This window comes from Lonchura striata, chromosome 6 (genome assembly GCF_046129695.1).
Source record: "Lonchura striata isolate bLonStr1 chromosome 6, bLonStr1.mat, whole genome shotgun sequence".
Lineage (NCBI taxonomy): Eukaryota > Metazoa > Chordata > Aves > Passeriformes > Estrildidae > Lonchura > Lonchura striata.
In genome coordinates this window covers 5,589,328-5,605,950 of record NC_134608.1, presented here as the reverse complement: position 1 = coordinate 5,605,950, position 16,623 = coordinate 5,589,328, and positions in this window count along the sequence as shown.

Here is a 16,623-nt window from a genome sequence, read left to right as displayed (position 1 = left end):
CACCCCAGCACAGCTGAAATGGAAATAATTGATGCTGATGGTACCTTTAAGTGAGAGAGAGTCCTTAATGCCTCCTGCCAACAGCAGCTGAGTGTCTGAGCCAAAGCAAGGAGGGAAAGCTCTGACAGAAGACATTATGGTAATGTACTCTAATGGGACTTGCTGATTTGAATAAAGTAGCATGTTAAACACTCCACAGCCTCCTTGCTGTGTGCCATGACCCTATTTACAACTCCATATTTAAGATATTTGCACTCAATACAATTTGAGACAAGCCAACACGCCCACATTACAGTATTTTTCCATTTATTTTGTTCTTAAAAATTTAAAAAGAGTGCATAGAAACTTTGTCCCCTGGTGGAAACCTGACAGCTCAGAACAAGCTTTGCAGCAACATTCCCATCATTTACTTCTTGGATGCATCTCTGGCAGCTAAATGCTTGTCCCAAACCCAAGGTCAGCACAAAGTCACCTGTCACTTGTAGGCAGCACTACTGATCTCAGGAAAGAGCTCACACTTGGGTTTGCAGTTGTAGGAGCAATAAACATGCTTTATTACCCACTCAGAATGGAAAAGAAGAGCTAATATTAATAACTGTACATGCTAATGGCTGCAGAGCACCACAGCCTGTGTTGCACACAGGCCCTGGAGAGCACTCGTGTTCCAGCTGAGTCAGGACAGCCAGAACAGAGCTGGGTGTGATAATAAAAATGATTAAATCATGACATGATTGCACTCTGCTGCTCCTGGCCTCTGCAGCCCTTTGTTCTCCAAACACCCTTTGCAATCCAGCCTCTCCTTTCACATCCAGATGAGAACATCCATTTTTCCTTCTGCTGCTGCACAGCCCCATCCCAAACACCCCCTCCTCCCTTCACCTTCTTAAATCATGGTTGACCTCACCACCAGTGGGCTGTAGGTGTCTGTCCTGTGGGAAGCTTCTCCTGATCAGCCCCTGCACTGCTGGTCTTGGACCAGAGGAGAATTAGGGCCTGATGCTCTTCCCATCCCTTCCATGCACTGAGATTGCAGCCTGCATTTATAAAAAGCCAGGGTTTTATTAAGCTGCAAATGTCATTTGTGGTTTTAATTTAATCTTGTGTTTTACTTGAAATGGGAAGCTTTTGTTTTCCTCGAAGTTCCTCAATGCAATTTTCCTTAAAATTAAGGAATCTTAAAATGAAAAATTCTCACAGAAATAAAAATGTTTAATATTACTAATGGCAAAATGGCTTTTATGAACAGATTAATTGCAACAATATGATTTACAACTTTCTGAAATATTTCAACCAGTGCTTATTTGTTTACTCATTAGATATTCATGTTGGCCAAGATATTTTGAAGCTAAATCTTTCTTGCTTTTACGTGGGGAGGCTGCTGAGCTCTCATGCTCAGAGCTGTGTCACACAACAATAGAATGGTTTGTGTTGGAAGGAACCTTAAAGACCTCCTCATTCCAACCCCTGACAAGGGCAGGGACACCTTCCACTGGGCTGTCCACAGAAGCTGTGGCTGCTCCATTCCTGGGAGCCTTCAAGACCAGGTTGGATGGGACTTGGAGCAGCCTGGGATAGTGGAGGGCTGGAACAAGATGATGTTTATAATCCTTTCCAAGCCAAACCCTCTGAGTCTGTGATTCCAATTTAATGGCTGAGGATTGTCTCTGGTGACTGCAAATGGGTAAGTCTTGTCCTGAGAAGATCAGTGCTGATGAACAGGCTGCTGAAACCTGCTGACCATGGCCAACTATGAGGAGTTCTGTGTGCAATTTTTCTGCCCCTTTTGAGAGGTGCAGATGGTTACCAACACCATCCACCACAGGATGCCATGCCATGGGTGTGAAGTTAACCAGCCCCAGAGCCTGTGGTGGGGCAGTGCCCAGCTTCTCCCAGCCCCTGCTGCTCCAGGAGCCTTCTGCAGTGGGAATGGTGGGATGGGAAGGCAGGCAGGGGGGGCAGGGGCAGCGGTGACACTGTGCTGCAATGTCACAGGATGCTGCTGCTGCTGCTCCTGCTGCTCGTGGGGCCTGGGAGAATTCATGAGAAATGACAGAGAGGTCAGCGAGATAATCTGAAGGAGCTAAAGCAGCTGGAAACCTGGAGAGAAAAATGACAAGTTCTTTTGCACTTTTTGAAGCTGAACCTTATTTACTTCTGGGGACAGATCATCAGGACTGATGCACACCAGTGGCTAAGGTAGAAATTCCAGGAGAGTAAGAGAGCATCCTATTGTAAATGCAGGCAGTGGGAAGAAATGATGATGTCTGACTCCAGTTCAGAAGGCTGAATGATTTCTTTATTATAACTATACTATAATACATTAATATACTATTTAAAGGAGATACTAAAACTACAAACCTACTTTCTCTAACTACCATATCTAACTCACTCACAACTCGTGACCCTCTTCTCCAGAGTCCAGCCCCAGGTGGGTTGGATTGGCCATCAGGCTCAAACAATCTTCACCAGAATCCAACCAAGAACTCACTCCAGGTAAACAATTCTCCAAACACATCCCACATGAGAAAAACAAGGAGCAGAAATAGAAATTGTTTGCTCTTTCTTTCCTCTGTACTTCTCTATGAAAAATCCTGAGAGAAAGAAGAATGTCCTTGAGACAGCATCCCTTTAGAAACGTGTGGGTAACAAGTAGCAGAGAAAAAAGAGGCAAGGATAATTTTGGATCTGAGGTCAATGCTACTGGAATTTTTCTTTTGATGTAAGAAAATTTGCAGAAGATATCTCACTGTTCAAAAACCCCAACCATACACCCAGATGCATTCAAGCATGATTAGATCTGAAGTGTAATTCTCTCAGTGACACGACCATCACCCTGGGTTGTTTTAGCAAATATGGGGCAGGAAGGAGACAGCAGTGAGGAAGAAATCTTTCATTTTGCAGAAACCTAAGGTAATTCCTTTCTTGCCACTGAATTCCTGGTTAATAGCCCTCTGTGAGCAGGTATTTTAGGGCACAGGTTAGTTCAACAAAGAGAGGACACTCATCCCTTGCCCCAAGAGAGGACTTGCTGAGCGTCCCAAGTTTAAGTGCATCACATTTTGGGTTCTGTAAACACAGGAATACAAACTGGATGACAAACTTTTGTGAATTGGACCATGAGTCATGACTAATTTATCAAGCTGTTCTAAATGCATCAACTGAAATAACAGAAATATAAACAGAAGTTATGTAATTCCTCCTTGCCTGTGCTTGGGCCCTGCTTGTGATGGCAGAAATATAAACTGAACTAGAGCGTATAAAAAGATTTCCAAGAAAAAGCCTTTGTTTAATGTTTCCTATGCATCAGATATCCCACTTGCCTCCCAGACACATTTATTCCAAATCATGCTTTGCTGTCCACAGAAAATTCCTCCATCTATTTATACTTTCAAATCTATGATCTTATACATTAATAAATAGTAATGAAGTCCCGAAGTAAATACCAATGTGACGGTTTCACTGGAGCTCTTGCTGACATTTATAAATATCTGCAGCTTTCATGGTTCAGGACACTGGCAGAGCTCACAGATTCTGTTAAACTTTATCATACAATTGTACATATGGTCCCTCTTTTGAAAGTATAATGCACGGGGTTGATGGAATATTTCTGTTAGGCAGCACTGCCTGTGTTTGCCTGCTTTATGAAAAGCCATGTATCCCGTGCAGATGTATTTTAGCTAAACCCACCATTTTTCATCTCAGCTGACACCAAAGAGCCCACACAGTCTGGACTTCCCCAAGCTATGGAAATGCTGCTATCTTGTGCTTACTCACTGCTCTGACTGAGTCATCCATTTATATGTCTGTGCATTTATACTCCAGGAGATAATCCAACGAGACTAAAAGCAATTGCACTCCTCGTGTGTGCCTTTGTCTGTCACAGGGATTACAGGACTTGGGTCCCCACTGTAGAAAGTTCAGCTCAGTAACTCAAGAAATACTTTCCAATTGAATTCTGTCATTGCCCTGCTCCAAAAAGTAAGACAGAGGAATTTCACGGGACAGCCCAGAGCTGAACCTTGCATGGGGCAATCCTGAATCAGGGATTTTGTTGCTGGGATAAGGCCAAAGTGAAGAGCTGTAAAGTAGCAATGAGTTTGAGTCCAGCTTTTTCAGAAGTTTAAGTGACCAAGAGCAAAGGATTTGAGATGGAAATTCAATTCAGTCTCAGATTCAGGGGTGGCACAAGGATTTCTGAGCCAGTTTCTTGCTGGAAACAGTCTGTACTGCCTAAATGTGCAAAAAGACAAATTTCTCAGTAGACAGAGCCCTACGTGCTCAGTGTCTCCCAATTATACCATGAGATGGGGAAGTGGGAGGGAATTCTCCACTCCAGAGAACTCTGACAAAGTAGGACTTTGCTCCCATGCAACAGGGAAGGTCCTCACTGGCTTTGGTCTCCCAAAACTCATCTGAGCAGGAACCAAATTGCTGCCATCCCTGGTGTCTGCTACAACTGGCAGGAAATGGATAACTTCCAGATAAAAGAATGGCTAAAACTCCCTTTTTGCACAGTTAAAAGTTTCACACTCGGAGTTCCATGCTCAGTCATCCCCCACCTGACATTTGGTGGAGGCCTTGGGACAGCCAGAACAGGGGAACTGTTCAGAAAAACTCTCTGAGTTTGTGTGCAGATGAGACACAGACAGAGCTACTCCCAGTAGCTCTGGCATGGTGAAAGGAGCTTCCATCTCCTGCTGGATGGATTCTGCCAGCACTGCTCACATTTAAAGTCAGTTAAAAGTGTTCTGTGCTATCTCTCTGGGAAACTTCTTGAAAATGAACTTCTGGGAACAGTGGCTTTAATCCTCTGTCACTTGGGACATGAGACTTGTGTTTGCCACTGCTGCTGCTGAGGATGAGACTGGAAGAGAGCAGCCAAGGCAAATGGGCTGGGCTGCTCTTGAATAAACACTAAATCCCAGATCAGGTGAGATTTCTGCTATTTCTGCTTGCAGGCTGCAGGATGGAGGCTCTGAGAACACTACATAAACCCAGCTTTTTCAAACAATGCACAAAACACCTTTAGACTCTCCAGATTTCCAGAGATGTTTTTTTGCTGGCCTAAAACAAATGTAACACAGAGGAAGGGAGAAGGGCTTGTGCATATGCCACAATACAGATCAAGTCAAGTGAAAAAGCCAGTGTTGGTGGCACATGAAAAATTAGCTCCCTGGAGCAAAGTAGACAACGACTTATTTATGCTGGCTGGAAAAACTGCTTGTTCTACACACTTGTTTTCCTCTTACCTACAGCTCTCCCCAGGTAAGGGTAACCAGCCTGGTAATTTTGCATGACACATCTTTTTGCTGATAATGTTTAATGTTTGTAGGTGGTGGATGTGTGAGTTAACCAGTGATTCACTGCCAAGTGATTTAAGACATGTAACCCATCCCAGTTATCATTCTGATAAAGGGAAGAAAAGCAGTGATGGGAGTCTGTGCCTAAAAAGTTTTGATCTGACCCATATCTATTAGAGTCACAGAATCAGAATACCCTGAATTGGAAGGGACCCACAAGGATCATCAAAGTCCAACTCCTGGCCTTGCCTCTGCTTTGCCTCCTCTGTGGCTGAAGACTTTATCCAATTTGTAGACTGTGTGTGACCCCAACAAATGTTTAATGTCACTACTGGAAACCCAGGGGCTGTGCAGGGCAGGCACAGCCCTTGCTGGTTGGTTTAAAACCATGGTTTAAAGTGTAGGGTAACCCAGGGCAGGAGGGGAGGGTGAGGGCAGCTGGATGTGCCACCTCTGTATCCTACTAAGGGAAAGGCAACCAGGGGCAGGAGGGATGGAAGAGGCCTCAACTTGCACCAGGGGAGGTTTGAAATACATATCAGGAAAACATTCATGTCTGAAAAGGAAGCTGGGCATTGGAACAGGCTTCTCAGGACTGTGGTAGGATCACTATCCCTGGAAGGGCTCAAAACAATGTGTGGATGTGGCACTTGGGGACACAGTTTTGTGGTGCACGCACAGAACCGTGGTGGTGCTGTGTTAACTGTTGGACTTGATAATTTTAAAGCTCTTTTCCAACCTCAATTACTCCATGATTCTATGAATGTTGCTAAAAATGACCACTGGAAAAATGAAGTTTAAACATCCTTAGGTGAACTCACCACATTAGTGTCCTGGTGGCCTCATTGGATGGATCGTGCCCTTTCTCAGCTGCTCTCTTGCCAGCACGGATTACTCCCAGCTCAGATAAGCCCAAAGGTACCAAAATAACATCGTCCCCACAATTCATTTATTTATTAACTTCTGAGTCTCCAAAGACGAGGTCTTTTAAAGGTCACATCTTGACAGAATTCCCCTCCCCAGCCCCCTGTTGTGCTAAAGCAGATCAGTGTTATTGACCTTGACAACAACGCCTGAAAGGTTTAGTGACAATCCATTCTGTACCAACGAGCACACGGAGCTGCTGCTCGTGGGCTGGGCGTGCAGAGATCGGCTTGCACTGACAAGGCACGGAGCAAAAAGATTTACTGCATCCATCTGAAGGTGAATTGGATCCTACCCTCCTGACATGAGATCCCCAGCCCCAGGGAGAGCCCTGCCCGGCGCTGTGCTGCCGCATTAGTGGCTTGTAATGGCCACGAGAAGAAACAGAGCATGACAAGAGCTAAATAACATCAGAGCAGGGAAATGGCCAGGATTCCCCCAGCCCCTCTGCACTCCCAGACTTTTTAAAAGGTGGAAAGCAATGAAATGCCTTTGTATTGCCTTTGAAACAGCTCTTTTAATTTATTTTTTTTTTTAAATAAGCATTGTGGCAGTGGATGTGTCATGATGGAAAGAAAAGCATCCATGGGTGGCTGATGTTTAGCTGCTCTCCCACGTTTAACTCCAGTCCTCAGCCTGTGTATGCCCTTCCACCTGCTCTGGGGCAAAAGGTCCCTGCTAATTGAATTCTTCTTTTCCTCTTTTCTTCCCCGATGGCCTCTCCAAAATGATCAACAAAAATAAGGGTTGAAACTCTGGCCTCAAGAAAGGCAAATTGAATGTGTCCCTGGTGTCAGTGGGGGCAGGATTTCACTTGTTCAGTCAGAAACAGGTTTTGCCAGAATCCTGACTCTTTCCCCTCGAGTTATGGTGATTATGGGGGGAGAGGGGAAGGGGGAAGGGAGAGGGAAGTGCTATAATAGATAAAGAGGTGGATAAAAAAAAAAAAAAAAAGAAACAGCACACAGAGTGGAAAAATGTACACTGACTGTTGTTATTCTTGTGGTTTATAATAAAATTTGGGAAACGAGGCACATGAAGAAAAGAAGACAAGATAAAAAAAATTAAGGGCTTTGTTTCAGAGTTAACCTTTCTCTGGTTTAAGGAATTATAAATAATCTCTCCTAAAGGGCTGGGTTACCTCCCATCATTAGTCTTATTTCCACAATGCCTGTTCCATCATGTTCATTTCGGGGTCAAAAAAATCCACCTTGAAAAGCCAGCAGCACCCAGCAGATTTCCTTGAGATCCATGCAGGCACACTTGTTTGCCAGCCCTTGCACTGTTCCAGCACTGGGAACCCAACCCAGGCTCCGTGTGCTTGGCCTCAGGGTGCCTTTCCCTGGATCCTTGTGTCTGGAAGTAGCATGGAAGCAAACTGACAGCTCCTCATGGTCTCTTCTGGAGGTGCAGGATTGTTGCCCAAGGATCAACAGCTTCTCTTTTAATGCGTGTATTATTGAATTGGTATGATTGAAAACAACATTTGGGAAGAAGAGGGGTCACTCACTGCAGCACGAGTCCCAGGACTGGAGAACAGTGAGTACAGGGACATCACTGTCCAGGGAGGCCACAGAGGTGATCCAAGGGCTGCTGAGGAGACAGGCACAGAGAGCTGGGGCTGCTCAGCCTGGAGAAGCTCCAGGGAGACCTTAAAGCCCCTCCCAGTGCCTCAACTGGCTCCAGGAGAGCTGGAGAGAGGCTGTTTATCCCTCCATGGAGGGGTAGGACAGGGGGAAATGGCTTCAAACTGACAGAAGACAGTGTTAGATGGCATGTTAGGAAAAAATTCTTCCCTCTGAGGGTGGTGGGGCCCTGGCACAGGCTGCCCAGAGAAGCTGTGGATGATCCCATCATCTTGTTCCAACTCCTCTGCCATGGACAGGGGCACCTTCCACCAGACCAGGCCCCACCTCATCTGGCCTGGAACACTCCCAGGGATGGGGCAGCCACAGCTTCCCTGGAAACCTGTGCCAGTGCCTCTTTAAGGCTCCTTCCAGCCCAAACCATTCCCTGATTCCATGATTCTTCCCACCTGTGTGGGGACAAGAGACTAAACTTGAATGAACATTTGTTTGCACACACACTTCCAAGCCCCAGTGTTTAGAGGCCCCTAGAAATCCCCCCCTCCTTTCCTTCTCAAAAGGAACAGCACGGTGTTACCCTCCCAGTCAAAGATGTTTCTCTACTTCATATTTCACCCACATGAGCTCATTTGATTCCTGCAGGGGCAGAAAGTCCAGAGAATTGCCAAAAGAGAGCTTTGACCATGGTGAGCTCAGCATCACTGCACATCTCTGGCAAGCAGAGAATCACCCCCACCACTTACAACATTAATTTAGTGCCACACAGCTGCTGCAGGAACAAGAAATCCAGCTTGGGTGGCTGGTGAAGCAAATTCCTGCTTCAGTCATTCAGTTTGCAGATCAAAGGGGTCTTGGTGAAAACTAAGGCACAGGTTATTTGAAATTCAGTCTCAGCTGGAAGAAGCCACTGGAGGGTTTAAAGCTGCAATGACCCAAGTGTTGCAGCTGGCAGGATGTTGCTGATGGAGGGTGGTCAGCCCAGGCAGCGATCACCTGCCTGATGTAACACAAACAGTGCCCCTTAAAGGAGAAGATTAATTTTAGAACCCTTCTAGACTGTTCAGCCATCAATGTTAGAAGTCCCAGATTAAGAAAATCGTGCTATTAAAACAAAACAGATTATCTCTTAAAATGAAAGAGCCTCTCCCTCCTCACCATCATCTTACCTTTACTATTAAATCATCTTATCTTTACTATTAAATCATCTTACATTTACTATTATTTCCCACACCTCCCCAGCCCCTGACAGCAGGGTTTCCCATCTCTGGGTGCCTCATGCTGCCTCTTTGTTTTGCAGAAGCTCCTGGAATTTGCCTGTTGCACCCACACGGGGCAGAGCCACCCCTTTGTTCTCTGGCAGGAACTCTCCTCAGCCAGGGCTGACCCACGACTGGTGAGCCTGAGCTCTGCTGTAAAATAAATGACCAGTGACAGTGATAACCACAGGAAAGTGAGAACTGAGATGATTTAGGCTTGCAGCTCTGTCCTTTGATTTGGTTTGATGCAGCAAGTCCAGGCATGGATGAACCAGGGATGAAGTGCTCCCCTCTTAGCCCTGGCTTTGTGGCACACACAGAATCACAAGTGGTTTATGTTGAAAGGACCTTAAAGATCATCTCCAACCCCTGCCACGTGCAGGGACATCTTCCATTAGACCAGGTTGTCCAGGGCCCCACCCAGCCTGGCCATTCCACTGCATGTGAGATTTCTTTGCACATACCTGAACCAAAGGTGTGTCCTGTCTTTCCCTCCCAGAAAAATCCCAACAAAAATCCCAATGGCCTTAAGCTGAAAGTCAGTAGGTTTACATGGGATGTTAGGAAGGAATTCTTCCCTGTGAAGGTGCTGAGGCCCTGGCACAGGGTGCCCCAAAGGAGCTGTGGATGCCCCTGGATCCCTGGAAGTGTTCAAGGCCAGGTTGGAAGGGTCTTGGAGCAACCTGGGATAGTGGAAGGTGTCCTTGCCATGGCAGGAGGGTTAGAATGAGCCCATCTATAAGGTCCCTTCCAAGCCAAACCATCTGATAATTCCACGGTTCTGTGATCCAGGGGAGGGCAGCAGAACTGAAGCTGCTTTCTCGGAATGTCCCTAAGGCAGCAGCTCACAGCAGACGAGGAGAGCAGCTCTGAGCTCTGCTGAGCTCAGCACAGCCTCCTCCTGAAGCCCCTGAGTTAGCCCTGCCAGAGCTGCTCCCCCTGCCAGGAGCGTGCCTGCTGCTGGCTCGGGAGATCCCGGCTCAGGCACCGTCCTGCTCTTCTGCAGATGCTTCTGACTCATGCTGATCTCCCAAAGATTAGGGAGCCCAGCTTTTGAAGTGCTCTGAGACATGTGTTATAAAAGAAAATAAATTAATTGAAGCAACATTGGTCTGAGCCCTATCAAGGCCGAGATCAGACAGAGGAAGGAGGAATGTCCTTTTTTCCATGGCTCCCTCTGACCCATGGGCTGGAGGAGGAAGTGGGCAGATATTTTTAACAGAGACATTACATCACCATTTTTTTTTTTTATATTCTCCAACTGTATGAACTGTAGGACAAAGTGGAGCCAAATGTAATTATTCCTAAAAAAATGAAGGCATGAGCACATGCACAGCGTCACGGTGGAGATCCCAGTTTGGCTTCTCTCTGGGCCAAATGAAGATCTGTCCCTCCTTCCTACCACCTCCACCTCTCCCTACAAACCTGCCGAGCTCCCAGGACATCTGGCCATGCCCAGGACCATCTGTGCACTCAGTGAGACTGGTGTGACTTAAAACCAGGAGTCACTGGGAAATAAATCTCTTGGGGGACACTCCTTCTCTTGGGTATTTGAAACAGCAGTCTCAGCCTTGCCAATTGATGCAGTAAATATTTCTCCCATGAACAAGTTATTCTAAACTGGAAATTAACAGCATAAAAAAAATTAATAAAACCTTCCTGTCTCCAAATTGGACTTGATCCCAAGTACTGTAGGAAATGGGCTCACCAGTGGGATGAGGATCCTATTCCATATGAAGCCCTGGCCAGGTTTTTGCCTGTTTCTCCATGGTTTGCCCAGGTCACCCCACAATGACCCTTAGAGGTTTTCCTCAGCTGCTGAACAGAGGAGCACAGAAATGGATAAGAGGCTGCACTGCAGCATTCTTGGAGTTTTCAGGTTCCCCTGGATCCCAGACATGACAACAGCCTGTCTGCTTGTCCCACCCCACTGCCTTGCTCTGCCTGGCTCTCCCAGAAGAGGATTTTTCCAGCCCAGGAGCAGAACTGGAGACATGGTTCCCATGGAAAGGCTTTGACATCTCTGAGTGAAGGAATTTGCTCAGTAAGAAGCACTGCAGACCATAGGTGTGGGTTTACCATATTGCAGCACCCTGATTTTCTCAGCACACTGAAATGGCAAGTTTTGTTTTTTTTTTATCAGAGGCTACAGGTTCAGCCTGTATGAATATAGGACACCACCAGCTTTGGATTGTCTATTAATTTTCTATTTATTACATTTGATTTTCTATTAACTTTTTAATAATTCTATCTGTTTTCCTATAATATTTTATTAGTTTTTCTCTTTTGATTTTCTGTTTCATTTCCTCTGCTACTTTTTCATCTTTCTGCTTTATAATCAGCTGAGATGAACAGACAGTTCTGGCCTCTTCCCATTGATTACACAGGCCTGTTTTGGTTTTCATTACCTTGTTTTTGTTCTGGAAATCATACCCTGTCTGCAAAGAGACAGAGAAGGCAAGAACAGCATTTTGACCCTCAGATTTCTCTCCAGTTTTCTACTGCTGAAATGTCTGGACCTTGTCTTCACATCAGCTGCTTTTTCTACTGCTCAGCTCTGCAGCAGCCAGACTTTGTGGCAACACCCCAGATCCAGCATTCCCCACTAACCAGGAGAACGAGGCCATCCTATTCTAGGACACCTCCCTGAGAACACACAATTATTTGAAGCACAGGAGGGAAAGGGGTGAGAAAACTTCAGTAGTGAGAGAGAGGATGTTCCACAAGCATTTACAAGTATGGTTTATAAACAGGAGATTACTACAGGAAAGTTCGGCGCTTGCAGCTGGCTGGAAAAACCCCTGAAATGTAGATTCCTTTGACTCTCCCTTCTGCAACAGTTGGGACTCAGTCTGAAATTCAAATTAACTTTCATACCCGGCCTACAATTCCATTTTGTGCCCCAAAGCAAAATCTCCTGCATAATTGTGTGTATTTAGGTCACTTCTCCATTGTTCGCTTCTGCAAAGAAAATCGCTGATCTGCCAGTGGAGAAAATTCCTAATACAGTTTTCCAAAGCACTCCTGCAATTAGAGATTGTGCTCCTAAATGAGACTGAAACATAGGCATGGATTTGCTTGGGAAATGTCTTGAGACTTTTTACGCCTGTTTTTGACAGCAGTGACTTCATTTAAATACAGATTGTATTTCACATTTATACAGGGCTGAGCTTGTTTGCCAAATTTTATTAAAATAAGTATTTATCCTACTTTCATAATTTAATCAAATATTGGCTATAAGTATGTAATATTTGTAAATATTAATCTAACTAATTAACATTTAATCTAGAGAAATAACATCATCTTTTGCTGTTCAAGGGTTCTTTTCAGTGCAAATTTTTCCCTACACTTAATGCTGAGTTAAGTCCTTTTGTTTCTAAATTTCTGCTGGGGTTGGTATCTCCTGTTTATGCCTGACTGTACAGCACCAACCACATGTATGGGCAGATCCACATAAACATTTTAACTGCTCCAGGTATCAAATTAAAATATTCTGAGCTGACTGCAATGACAAAGAAACCTCTCCTGGAGGCTCAGTTAATTGGCCGAGACCAAGGATCTACACAAAGCAAAGCTGTATCTCTGGGTCTTGCAATGAACTAAGCAGCATGACTCAAAATTTATATCTTTTTACATCTTACAAACCCATGGCTTGTGGCTTCATAAATATTTTTTTGTGAATGTGCTCCAGAACAGGCCCAAACATTGAGCAAAAGGCCCCACCAGAGCTGCACTTCAGGGCAATGACACCAAAGGTTGGGCGGTGGAAAGTCAAAAAGCTGATGCTGCAATGTGCATTTCTAGGCATTAATTAAAAAATCAAATCAAATCACTGCCACCCCACCCCCTTCAGACGCGTGCTAGGGACAACAAAGCAAGGCAGATCTACCTCAGGATGCTGGGGGAGAGGGGAAAAAGAATCAGGTCAAAGCACACAATGTACAAATCCTTGCGACGCCGTGGGGCACAGCATGCAACGACCTCAGACTGCTCTGAAAATCGATTACAGAAGGCCTTCAGCTGAATGGAGTCAATGACCCTCTCCCTGCACGGCAACAGAAAACAGCCACATCTTCCCTGAGCTCACACAGACCAGGGGGTCCCAGCCCAGGATCCTCGTGGTGGCCAGGAAAAGGGGACAACCACGGGAACAGCCCCTCCCAGCTACTCTTCCTCAGACCAGGAGATGAAAACATGGGCTTTCTTTTTGAGAAGATTGGATTTCCATGGGATCAAAGTAGATGAACCCCAGTTTTCCCTCTTCCCCTTCGGAAAAACATCACCAGCTGTGCTGGAGGTCAGGATGTAATAGACAAAGAACGTGTTTAATTCAGGAACTACAACTGCCTAGTGAAATATATGTCAAAAGAGACAGCTGGCCTGAAGGCTGGGCTGCCCTGTGCCTTTGTCTTAAGTTTTTCTCTGCCTACAAGTACAGGAGAAGTGGGACTGGTGAAATGGGCTGAGTTCAGCTGGTATGTCCAATTGCCAGTGCCTGCTTTTTTGTACTTAGAGGATTTGTAACTCCTGGCCAGTTCCAGCTGCTCTGCTCAGGCAGTGAAAGCTGTGACCAACACACAGTGATGAGGTTTGGAGCAGAACAGTCAGACGCAGGAGAGAACCACTGAGTCATTCTCTGGGGAGAACAGAATGGTGATTTGGGTAGCAAAGAAGTGGCACCCCTTAGATTCTTGATACTCCCAACAGACACAGAAATATGAGTTTGGTTGTGTTACTGGTGGGCAGATACCCTGCTTCTGGTAATTGTTTCCATCATCCTCATTAAGAGTAAAACTGGTGAAGTTTTTGGTTCAGTGCCATGCATTGAGGCTGCTCTCTCCATCAGTGCTGCACCTCAAATCCTTGGGTCAGTTTTGTGCCCTTCAGGATAAGAAAGACATTGAGGGGCTGGAGTTTGTCCAGGGAAGGGCAACAGAGCTGGGGAAGGTCTGGAGCACAAGTCTGATGAGGAGCAGCTGAGGGAGCTGGAGGGGCTCAGCTTGGAGCAAAGGAGGCTCAGGAGGGACCTTGTGGCTCTGCACAACTCCTGACAGGAGGGGACAGCTCAGTGGGGCTCAGGCTCTGCTCCCAGGGAACAGGGACAGGACAAGGGGAAATGGCCTCAAGTTGTGCCAGGTGAGATTTAGATTGGGTTTTAGGGAAAAAAATTCATTAGAAGGGTTGTCAAGCACTGAACAGGCTGCCAGGGAAGTAATGGAGTTACCAACACTGGGGGTGTTTAAAAGATGTGTGAATGTGGCACTTGGGGACATGGGTTAGTGGTGGCATGGGCAGTGCTGGGCTTACAGCTGGACTTGATGACCTTAGAGATCTTTTCCAATGTAAACAATTCTATGATCCAATGAATTGAGAATCAGGTTGGAGAGCATTACTTGCACAGAACTCATAAATTGGAGCACAGGAATTACATCACTTAAAACCACACGCTCTTCAAACACTGAGAACATGATACAGTAGCATGATACACCAGACTAAGCATATTTTCCAGGAAATTGTGCAAAAAACTTTTGAAGTCAAACACTACTGAAATTAAAAAAAAAAAAATCAAAAAGCGTCAGAAGAAGCTCCATTAATCTTTTGTGCGTCAGCTAACACAGACTGTGCAACTGTGTCTTCTGTTGTTTCTTCTTTCAGAAAATCCCCCAGAGCAGCAGAAGCAGCAGAGGAAATGAGTTGTGAGTTCCGTGGCACACAGACATCTGCAGGGGTTTACTCCTGAGCACGCGAGGAGCTGCCTGGCCTCAGCTGGGAATGATGCTCAGCACCCGCTCCAGGGCTCTGCCAGCAGGGATCCAGCCAGGCAAAGGGCACAGCCTGGCCAGACGGGCTGCGAGGGGTGTTCACACCATGGGTGAGCTACCTGCCTGCAGGAAACTCAGTTTGGCTTTCTAGCAGTGCCTCGAACCCTGTGAGAGGGTCCAGCCCGCAGAGAATAGGGGAGAACCTTCTCACTCTCCTCAGCTGCCTGAGGGAGGGTGCAGCCAGGTGGGGCCATGTAGAATGACACTACTCCTAGTATGAGAAAACCTAGAAAATGCAGAGAAGATGCAAGAGGGGACACAGTTCCTAACACTGAGGGGATTTTCAGACTTTTACAGAATAGTCTGGTAGCTTCAGGCCAAAAAGAGATGGACAAAGGAGAAAAATCAAAGAGCTCAGATGCACAGGAGTGGTGGCAGAAGGAATGTGCTTCACTGCATGCAGAGCAAGAGGCAGCCACAGGACAAGACCCAGCTGATCCCTGGGTAAAGGGAATATAAAAATCAGGCTAAAGGCTACAGTCTATCTAGAAACCAGGTGATAAGGTGAGTACACCCCTTATCAAATGCTAATATGAAAGCTCTGTATTAGCTATTTGACAATAAAAGCTGGGCTGGGACCTGGGGCAGGTTTATTCTGGCACTGAGCTCATGCCCATGCTGAGGATTTGGGTGCAGGCAAACTGAGACCCTCAGCCTAATATCTGAAACAGTCCATTGGGCTAGCACCTATCAGTATTTCCTTACAGAACAATACAGTTTTCATGCTAAAATTCCCATGAGCTTTAAGAGTGTAGAAGCATTAGGTTAATACATTTCTGTAATTAAACATTTACATTACTTTAATTCATGCTGCACATCTGATTAATATTACTCTCTCTAAAAGCCTTCTAAATCAGCCTTCTGCTTTGGTTTTATTTTCTCCCTGAAACTGATTCTTGACATCTGACCAGTCTCCAGTTCTTTACTGGGAGTTAACAACAACCAGCTGGGGGGGGTGGACTTCACTTGCTTTCCTATTCCAATTATATATAGTCTACTAAAACAGCTGTAGGTGAACATTAAAATCCCCCAAATTAAAAAAAAAAAAAAAAAAAAAAAAAAAACAAAAAAAAAAACCAACTTTGAAACAACTGCAAATACTAAGATCCAAAAACCATTCTGAAGTGCACATTTCCAGATACTTACAACATGAGCTAAAACATTCTCAGGATTAAGACTGATTTAACTTGATGGTGTCACTCTTCAGGTAACAGACTTCTTCTGTATCCCTGACAGGGATGATCACCAGGAGAATAAATTACTCTTCTAAAATAATACTTCAAAAGGTTTCTGGCATTTTGGAAAAGGCAATTTGGATAAGATGGAAATGCAGGGGAAAACAAAACCCCACAGCTCAAGACTTGGAGGATAGGCTTGTTCAAATAATCCTATTCCTCTTGGCCCAGAAACTCCACAGGTTGTTTTAAAAACAGACCAGGAAATGTTTTATTTCCTTAAAAGCCTTTTAAAAAAAAGTTCTATTGCATGCTCGTAATATACCCTGAATTGTTTTGCTTCTTTCTTATAGTATGGGACAGGAGTCAATTTTCAGAGGAAGGTGAGTGTTCTCAGCGAGTTCCACTTGGTGTTCACGAGCCAGAACAAACTCTGATGTTCTGCTCAAAGAGGGAAGAGCCATGGAGCAGCTTCAGCGAGGTGACACCTGTAAAGAGAACCAGCAGGACACTGGACAGTGTCACAAACACTTCTATTCCTAAGGAGCAGAGGTAAAGAC